The following is a 9,599-nucleotide window of genomic DNA, read 5'->3' on the forward strand; positions in this document are numbered from 1 at the left end:
TGCTTGTCTTGCCAGGGAGAATGATGGAGTGTGGGGTCTACACTCAAATTTCAATCTTTGAAACAGAGTCAAATGTAGCCCATGCTGACTGGTCTTCAATATGCCCTACAGCTAAAGATGCCTTTGAACTGGTGATCCTCCTGTCTCTACCTCTGGACTGCTGGGGTTACAGACTTGTGCCTGTACTGAATTTATGTAGTGGTTTGTGCATACTAGGCAAGCAATCAAAAGAATGAACCACATGCCCAGACCTCAGATTTTTGACGTAGAGAAGCCCTCCCCAATGACCCCTTCAAGAACTTACAATAGCTTTTCTTCTACTTGAACCCAAGTCCACAATAAAGCCAATGGTTCAGAGACTCAGAGGCAAGTGTAGTTTGGTTGTGAGAACAGGCAAGAGTTTGGTGTCAGAGTGCCTTTCTGTTCTCTGAGGGTATGTAGAACACAGAGATGCAGGCAGTTGCAACACCTGAGCCTCCCAGGTGCTGTGCATAGCTTTGGGTGGCGTCTAGAAGATGCTGTGGATTTTGTTCTGAGAGCCCCATCTCCGTCTTCTTTTTGGGGGACAGGGTCTTGTGCTATAGTCCAGGCTAGCCTCTTGAAAACCAAGCTTATAGACATGGCCCACAATGCCTGGCTAGTCATCTCCCTTTAACAGCGTCCATCACATTTTGTCCATGGGCATGATATAACATTTTAAGGTAATTTTAATTCAGCGTCAGAATTAAGTCTTCAGTGATGATCTGTCCCAGTTGTTGCCTGCATGGGATTTACAGTTGTCTCCTAGATTCGTTTGCTCATCCTGTGCCATTCACGGTTTCGAGACCAGGTATTTTTAAGTACCTCCTTAAACACTCACATTCCTTTATGAAACTGTAACTTTCCACTTAACCTGCATGAATCTGGCTCACTTGTGTACAGCAGACAGTGGCGAGCATGGTCTAGCAGCAGTTGTCATTTATCTAGCTACCCCAGAACTATTCCTCAGGCAAGCACACTGAGCTGCACCACTTCCTCACAGCCTGTCAACAGCCAGTTAACACAGGGCAGAGGGAAGCAAGGGGTTTGGAAATCACAGCTGGGAGGTCTTGGTGAGCTTTCATGGTTGTACCATGTACCTCTGAGAGATGCGGACAGATACTCTTATAACCAGTACATATCACACAACCACCTTGCTTTTCTATGGTGATGTGGGGGATACTGTTTGGCATTACTGGCTCTTTATTTGATTTGGTCCTAGAGACCAAATCCAGAGTCTTGTGGTGTTCAACACATGACTCTACTCACTGAGGTACCTGTCCAGCACCTAAGTAGAATATTATTGCTAGCTGAGGCTTGCTTGCTTTCTTTTCAATTGTATGAATTGTACTGTCTACCCAGTCTACGTAGAGTCAATTGGAAATTTCATCGTCTGTATCATAGCCTTGTGGTCTCATAGCATCCTTTCTACTCACATTTTTTCAATTATCTTTTTACCTGCTAATTTAACAGAAAACCTCTAATTCTGTGGGTGTAGTTTGATTTTTTTTTCCATTGATTTATTTACTTTACATCCAGATCACAGCTTTCCCTCCATTCTCCCTCCCCCTTTCCTCCCTCTCACCTCTATCTCTCCCTCCCTTAATCCTCAGAGAAGGATATGATCCCGTGGATATAAACCTGTGTGGGTATATCAATTTGCAGTAGAACTAGGTGCATCTTCTGTTGAGTCTAAACAAGGCAGCCCAGCTATGTGCAAGGGATCCAAGGGCAGGCCGCAGAGTCATAGACAACCCATGCTCAAGTTGTTAGGGGTCCAACCTGAAGACCAAGCTGAAAATCTGTTCCATATGTAGGTCTGTCTCCTGCATGCTCTTTGGTTGGTTGTTCAAGCTATGTGAGCCCCAGTGGACCAAGGTTAGTTGACTGTACATTTTCTTGTGGTGTCCAGGACCCCTCAGGTTCCCTCAATCCTTCATTTACACTTGCTTGATTAGAGTTCCACCAAGATATTTTATATTATCTGTGGCTATTGTGAAGGGTGTTGAAGGGTGGTGTGTTCCGGATTTATTTCTCAGCCCATTTATCATTTGTATACAGGAGGGCTGCAGGTCCTTTTATTAGTTAATTTAGTATCCATTATCAGCTGTAGGAATTCCCTGGTAGAATTTTGGGATCATTTATGTATACTAGCATATCACCTGAAAATAGCACATTTTCTTTACTCCTTCCTCTCTGCTTTATATCACCTTGATCTCCTTTTGTCGTTTTATTACTCTAGCTAAAATTTCAAGTACTATATTGAATAGACCTGGAGAAAGTGGGTAGCCTTGTCTTGTCACAGATTTTACTTTCATTCCTTTAAGTTCTTCTCCACTTAAGAATTTTAACTATTGGCTTGCTGTATATTGCCTTTACTGTGCTTATTTTATTTTTAAATATCTTTTTTTCCATATACATCCTTTATTTTAACGCATGATTTTTTTGAGAAAAATATTTAAACAATTAATTCATGAATGATATGTAAAATTACTACTCTTTTACATAAATACAGTGCTTCAAAATATTACATCAAATATCTAATAGAATTACAAAGACAACTTTTAAATAATAATAAAGAATATAATTAACATCAAATGTCTGTAATAACTTATACTTAAAAGTTCAGAAACTTTTTAAGAATATTCAATATGGATGAACAGAATAGAAATTTTCAAATCACACATTTGAAAACTGCTCCGATTAAAATTATGTTGCTATGTCAATTATGCCAAATCAAATTGTCAAGTTACATAAATATTAATTTTACTGTAAAAATATAGCTTAGGTAATTTTTTGTTTGTAGAACATGATTTTAATATAACTGTTAATATTCAGCACACAGCAATTATTTTAATATATATTTTGTTGTTATGTCTCCCTTTTCATTTTTGATTTTATTAATTTGGATACTGTATCTGTGCCCTCTGGTTAGTCTGGCGAAGGACCAGCTCCTGGTTTTGTTGATTCTTTATGTCGTTCTTTTGGTTTCTATTTGGTTGAATTTAGCCCTGAGTTTATTTCCTGCCATCTGCTCCTCTTGGGAGTATTTGCTTCTTTTTCTTCTAGAGCTTTCAGGTGTGATGTCAACCTGCTAGTGTAAGCTTTCTTCCGTTTCTTTTTGAAGGCACTTAGAACTATGAGTTTTCCTCTTACCACTGCTTTTATTGTGTCCCATATGTTTTGGTATGATGTGTCTTCATTTTCATAAAATTCTAAAAAGCCATTACTTTCTTTATTTCTTCCTTGATCAAGTTATCATTGAGTAGAGCATTGTTCAGCTTCCATGTGTATGTGTGCTTTCTATTGATTTTGTTGGTATTTAAGACCAGCGTTAGTCTGTGGTGATCTGATAAGGGGTGCATGGGATGATTTCAATCTTCTTGTATCTGTAGAGACCTGTTTTGTGATGAATTATATGGTCAGTTTTGGAGAAGGTACCATGAGGTGCTGAGAAGAAGGTGTATTCTTTTCCTTTAGAATGAAATGTTCTATAAATATCTGTTAGATCCATTTGGTTCATAACTTCTGTTAGTTTCACTGTGCCTGTTTAGTTTTTGTTTTCATGTCTGTCCAATGCTGAGAGTGGGGTGTTGAAGTATCCTGCTATTATTGTGTGGAGTGCGATGTGTGCTTTAAGCTTTAGTAAAGTTTCTTTTATGAATGTGGGTGCCCTTGCATTTGGAGCATAGATGTTCAGAATTGAGAGTTCATCTTGGTAGATATTTCCTCTGATCAGTATGAAGTGTCCTTCCTTATCCTTTTTAATAACTTTTGGTTTCAAGTTGATTTTATTTGATATTAGAATGTCTACTCCAGCTTGTTTCTTGAGACCATTTGCTTGGAAAATTGTTTTCCAGCCTTTTATTCTGAGGTAGTGTCTGTCTTTGTCACTGAGGTGCATTTCCTGTATGCAGCAAAATGTTGGGTCTTGTTTACGTAACCAATTTGTTAGTCTATATCTTTTTATTGGGTCCACTGATGTTAAGAGATAGTAAGGAAAAGTGATTGTTACTTCCTGTTATTTTTGTTGTTAGAGGTGAAATTATGTTGGTAAGGCTAACTTCTTTTAGGTTTGTTGAAAGAAGATTACTTTCTTGCTTTTGCTAGGGTGTAGTTTCCCTCCTTGTGTTGGTGTTTTCCATCTATTATCCTTTGCAGGGCTGGATTTATGGAAAGATAATTGTGTAAATTTGGTTTTCTCATAGAATATCTTGGTTTCTTTGTCTATGGTAATTGAGAGTTTTGCTGGATATAGTAAACTGGGCTGGCATTTGTGTTCTCTTAGGGTCTATATGACATCTGCCCAGAATCTTGTGGCTTTCATAGTCTCTGGTGAGAATTCTGGTGTAATTCTAATAGGTCTGCCTTTATATGCTATCTGACCTTTCTCCCTTACTGCTTTTAATATTCTTTCTTTGTTTAGTGCATTGGTGTTTTGATTATTATGTGATGGGAGGAATTTATTTTCTGGAGGAATTATTTTCTGGTCCAGTCTATTTGGAGTTCTGTAGGCTTCTTGTATGTTCATGGGCATCTCTTTCTTTAGATTGGGGACGTTTTCTTCTATAATTTTGTTGAAGATATTTACTGATCCTTTAAGTTGGGAATCTTCGCTCTCTTCTATACCTATTATCCTTAGGTTTGGTCTTTTCATCCATTGTTCCCTGGATTTCCTGGATGTTTTGGTTTAGGAAGTTTTTGGTTTTTTGCATTTTCTTTGACTATTGTGTCAATGTTTTCTATGGTATCTTCTGCATCTGAGATTCCCTCTTCTATCTCTTGTATTCTGTTGGTGATGCTTGCATCTATGACTCCTGATCTCTTTCCTAGGTTTTCTAACTCCAGGATTGTCTCCCTTTGTGATTTCTTTATTGTTTCTATATCTATTTTTAGATCTTGGATGGTTTTGTTCATTTCCTTCACCTGTTTAATTGTATTCTCCTGTACTTCTTTAAGGGGTTTTTGTGTTTCCTCTTTAAGGGCGTCTACCTGTTTACCTGTGTTCTCCTGTATTTCTTTAAGGGAGTCCTTCATTTATGTCCTTCTTAAAGTCCTCTATCAGCATCATGAGAAGTGATTTTAGATTCCAATATTGCTTTTCAGGTATGATGGTGTATCCAGGACCTACTATGGTGGGAGAATTGAGTTCTGAGGATGCTAAGTAACTTTGGTTTCTGTTGCTTATGTTCTTATGATTGCCTCCTGCCATCTGATTATCTCTAGTGCTACCAGCACTCGCTACATTTGACTGGAGCTTGTCCTTCCTGTGATCCTGGTTGTGTCAAAACTCCTCAGAGTTCAGAATTCTTTGGGATCCTGGGATCCTGAGATCCTAGATATGTCAGAGCTCTCGGGAGTCAATCTGTCTCTGGACCCCCTGAGATCCTGTTGTGACCAACAGGATACTTCTGGGATCCTGGGATCCTGTGGTCTTGGGCATGTTAGAACACCTGGGAGTGGAGCTTCCTCTGGGTGTTGTGGGACTGACTGCAGAGTTCATGCCCAAAGTTCAAAAAGGATCTTCTTAAAACAGTTTCAGCCACACTACAGTTCTCAGACCTTAGCAGAAACTTTAATCTCAGCTCCCAGGAGGCAGAGACAGGTGAATATATTAAGTTTTAGGCCAGCCTGATCTACATAACAAATTCCAGGCCAGCCAGAGGTATACAGTGAGATTCTGTGTTTAAAAAAAAAAAAAGGCAAAACCAACCCAAACCAAAACATTAAAAAAAGAACTGGTCAAAACCAACCCAAACCAAAACATTAAAAAAGAACTGGTTGCCTGCAGCAATCAAGCCTCTCCCAGTTCCAGGTTGGGGGAAGGAGGGCACCTTTACTATGTTTAAATATGCACCTTGTATCCCTGATCTCTCCAAGGTTTTTAACAGAAAGGGGTGTTGGATTTTGTCAAAGGAATTTTCAGTATTTAATGCGATGATAATGTGAGGCTTTTTTCTTTCAAATCCATTGATGGATTTACATATGTTGAATCATCTTGCTTGCGTATAATGGATCCTATTTGATCATGGTGGATGATGTTTTTTATGTGTTCTTAGATTTCATTTGATTTGAATATTTTATTGAGTATTTCGCATCAGTGTTCATAAAAGAAATTGGTCTGAAATTCTCTTTGTTGAGTCTTGATGTGTTTTAGTTACTGGAGAGACTTTGGTCTCATAGAATGAATTAGGTAGTGTTCCTTCTGTTTCTCTTTTGTGAAATAGTTTGGGAAGTATTGGTATTAGCTCTTCCTTGAAAGTCTGGTAGATGTCTGCACTAAAACTGGCCTGGGGTTGTTTGCTTGTTTGTTTTGTCTTGTTTTTGTGTAAGAGATTTTTTAATGATGGCTTCTACTTCTATAGAGCTTATAGAACTGTTCATAATGTTTACCTGATCTTGATTTAACTTTGGTAAGTGGTTTCTTGATAGAAAATAGTTCATTTCATTTAGATTTTCCAATTTTGTGGAGTACAAGCTTTTGCCATAAGACCAAATGATCCTTTGGATTCCCTCTGTGTCTGTTGTTACATCCCCCACTTCATCTCTGCTAATTTGGATACTGTCTCTCTGCCTTTTATTTAGCTTGGCTAAGGGTTTGTCTATCTCATTTTTATTTTCTTTTGTTTTTTGTTTGCTTGTTTCTCAAAGAACTAGCTCTTGGTTTCATTGACCCTTTGTATTGTTCCTTGTTTCTAATTAATTGATTTCAGCCCCGAGTTTATTTCCTACCACCTACTCCTCTCGACTGTGTTTGCTTCTTTTTGCTCAAGAGCTTTCAGGTGTGCTGTCAAGTTGATAGTATCAGATCTCTCTAATTTCTTTATGAAAGCACTTACTGCTATGAACTTTCCTCTTAGCACTGCTTTTTCTGTTTCCCATAAATTTGGGTAGGCAGTGCCTTCATTTTCATTATATTCTAGAAAGTCTTTAATTACATTCGTTATTTCTTCCCTGAATCAGTGATCATTGGGTAGAGAATTGTTCAATTTCCATAAGTATATGGGTTTTCTACTTCTGTTGTTGAAGTCCAGCTTTAATCAATGGTTGTCTGATAAGATAGTAGAGGTTATTTCAATGTTCTTGTATCTGTTGTGATCTTGGTGAATGGTCAGTTTTGGAGAAGGTTCCATAAGGTTTTGAGAAAAAGGTGTATTTTCTGTTTGGGCAAAATGTTCTGTAGATAGCCATTCAGTTCATTTGATTCACAAGTTCTGTTTCATTATTTCTCTGTTTAGTTTCTATTTTGATGACCAGTCCATTGCTAAAAGTGAGGTGTTAAAGTCTGCCACTATTAATGTGTGGGACTTGATGTGTGATTTAAGCTTTAGTAATATTTATGAGTGTGGGTACCCTTGAATTTGGAGCATAGATATTCAGAATTAAAACTTCATCTTGGATGTTTTATTTGAGTATGAAGTGTCCTTCCCCATTGCTTTTAATTACTTTTGATTGAAAGTATTTTCTTAGATATTGGAATAAATTTGTCAGCTTACCCCTTGGGTCTGTTTGTTTGGAAAACCCTTTTCCATTTCTTTACTCTGAGATAGTTTCTATCTTTGAGGTATGCTTCTTATATGCAGGAGAATGATGGATTCTGTTAGCCTGTGTCTTTTTATTGGGAAATGGAGTCCATTGATGTTGAGAGAGATTAATGGCCAATGATTGTTCATTCCTGTTATTTTTATGTTGGTGCTGTGTGTGTGTGTGTGTGTGTGTGTGTGTGTGTGTGTGTATCTGTGTCCCTTCTTTTTGTTTTGCTGATGTACAGTTATTTTCTGTCTTTTCTTAGGTATGGTAAACCTTCTTATGTTGGAGTTTTTCTTATTATCTTGGTAGGGCTGGATTTGTGGATAGATATTATATTTGTTTTGTCATGGAATATCTTGTTTTCTTCACCTATGGTGATTAAAGTTTTAGTTTGATATAGTATTCTGGGGTGACATATGTGGTCTCTTTAGAGTCTCCAAGACACCTACCCAGGCCCTTCTGGCTTTTTTAGTCTCTGTTGAGAAGCTGGGTCTAATTCTGATAGGCCTTCCTTTATGTTACTTGGCTTTTCTCCCTTGACACTTTTATTAGTATTATTAGTATTTACAAATCAAATGTTATCCCCCTTCCTGGTTTCCCCTCCACAAACACCCTATCCCAACCCCCTTCCCCACTCCTTCTATGTGGGTGGTCCCTTACCTACCCACCCACTCCTGTCTCACCACCCTAGCATTCCCCTATACTGGGGCATCAAGCCTTTATAGGACCAAGGGTCTCCCCTCTCACTGATGCAAGATAAGGCCATCCTCTGCTACATATGCAGCTGGAACCATGGATCCCTTCATGTGTATTCTTTGATTGGTGGTTTAGTCCTATGGGAGCTCTGGGGTGGGTGTGGGGGTCTGGTTGGTTGATATTGTCGTTCTTTTTATGGGGTTGCAAACCCCTTCAGCTCCTTCAATCCTTCCCCTAACTCCTCCATTGGGGTCCCTGTGCTCAGTCCGATGGTTGGTTGCAAGCATCCACATCTGTATTTGTAAGGCTCTGGTAGAGCCTCTCAGGAGACAGCTGTATCAGGCTCCTGTCAGCAAGCACTTCTTGGCATCAGCAATACTGTCTGGGTGTGGTGGCTGTATATGGGATGGATCTCCAGGTGGGGCAGTCACTTGATGGCCTTTTCTTCAGTTTCTGTTCCATTCTTTGACCTTGAATTTCCTTTAGACAGGAGTAATTCTGGGTTAAAATTTTGGAGATGAGTGTGTGACCCCATCCCCCAACCAGGGCCCATGCCCTGGTATTGCATGCTTTTAATATTCTTTCTTCTGTGCATTTAATAGGCTTTTTGTTGGGCTTTTTCCATTAACTTTATTCACTTTATATCCCAATCCACCCCATTCCAGGTTCCCTCCTCATGCAACCTGTCCCCCTGCCCCTTCTCCTCTGAGAGGTTGGAGTCCACCAGGGTATGTCCCCACCCTGGCACATAAAGTCTCTGCAAAGCTAGGCACATTCTCTCCCATTGACATCAAACAAGACATCCCAGCTAAGGAAATGGATTCCAGAGACAGGCCTGACCCAATTGTTGAGGGACCCACATGAAGACCAAGTTGCACATCTGCTACATATGTGGGGGTGGAGGGGCTCAGTCCAGTGCATATGTGCTCTTGAGTTCATGGTTCAGCCTCTGAGAGCTCCCAAGAGTCTAGGTTAGTTGACTCTGTTAATCTTCCTGTGGAGTTCCTATCGCCTTTGGAGCCCTCAATCCTTCCCCCAACTCTTCCATAAGAGTCCCAGAGATATGTCCAGTGTTTGGCTGTGGATATCTGTATCTGCTTCAGTCAGAGTCTGGGTGAAGCCCAGAAGACAGACTGTCAGAAGACAGTCATGCTAGGTTCCTATCTACAAGTATAACCGAGTATCACTAATAATATCATGGATTGGTGATTGCCCATGGATGTGTTTCAAGTTAGACTGGTCATTGGTTGGCCATTCCTTCAGTCTCTGTCCCATCTTTGTTCCTACATTTCTTGTAGACAGGTCAAATTTTGGGTCAAAACTTTAGTAAGTGTGTTGGTGTCCTTATCCCTCCA

Source organism: Mus caroli, unplaced genomic scaffold (genome assembly GCF_978045245.1).
Source record: "Mus caroli unplaced genomic scaffold, Mus_caroli_1 scaffold_8, whole genome shotgun sequence".
Taxonomy (NCBI): Eukaryota; Metazoa; Chordata; class Mammalia; order Rodentia; family Muridae; genus Mus; species Mus caroli.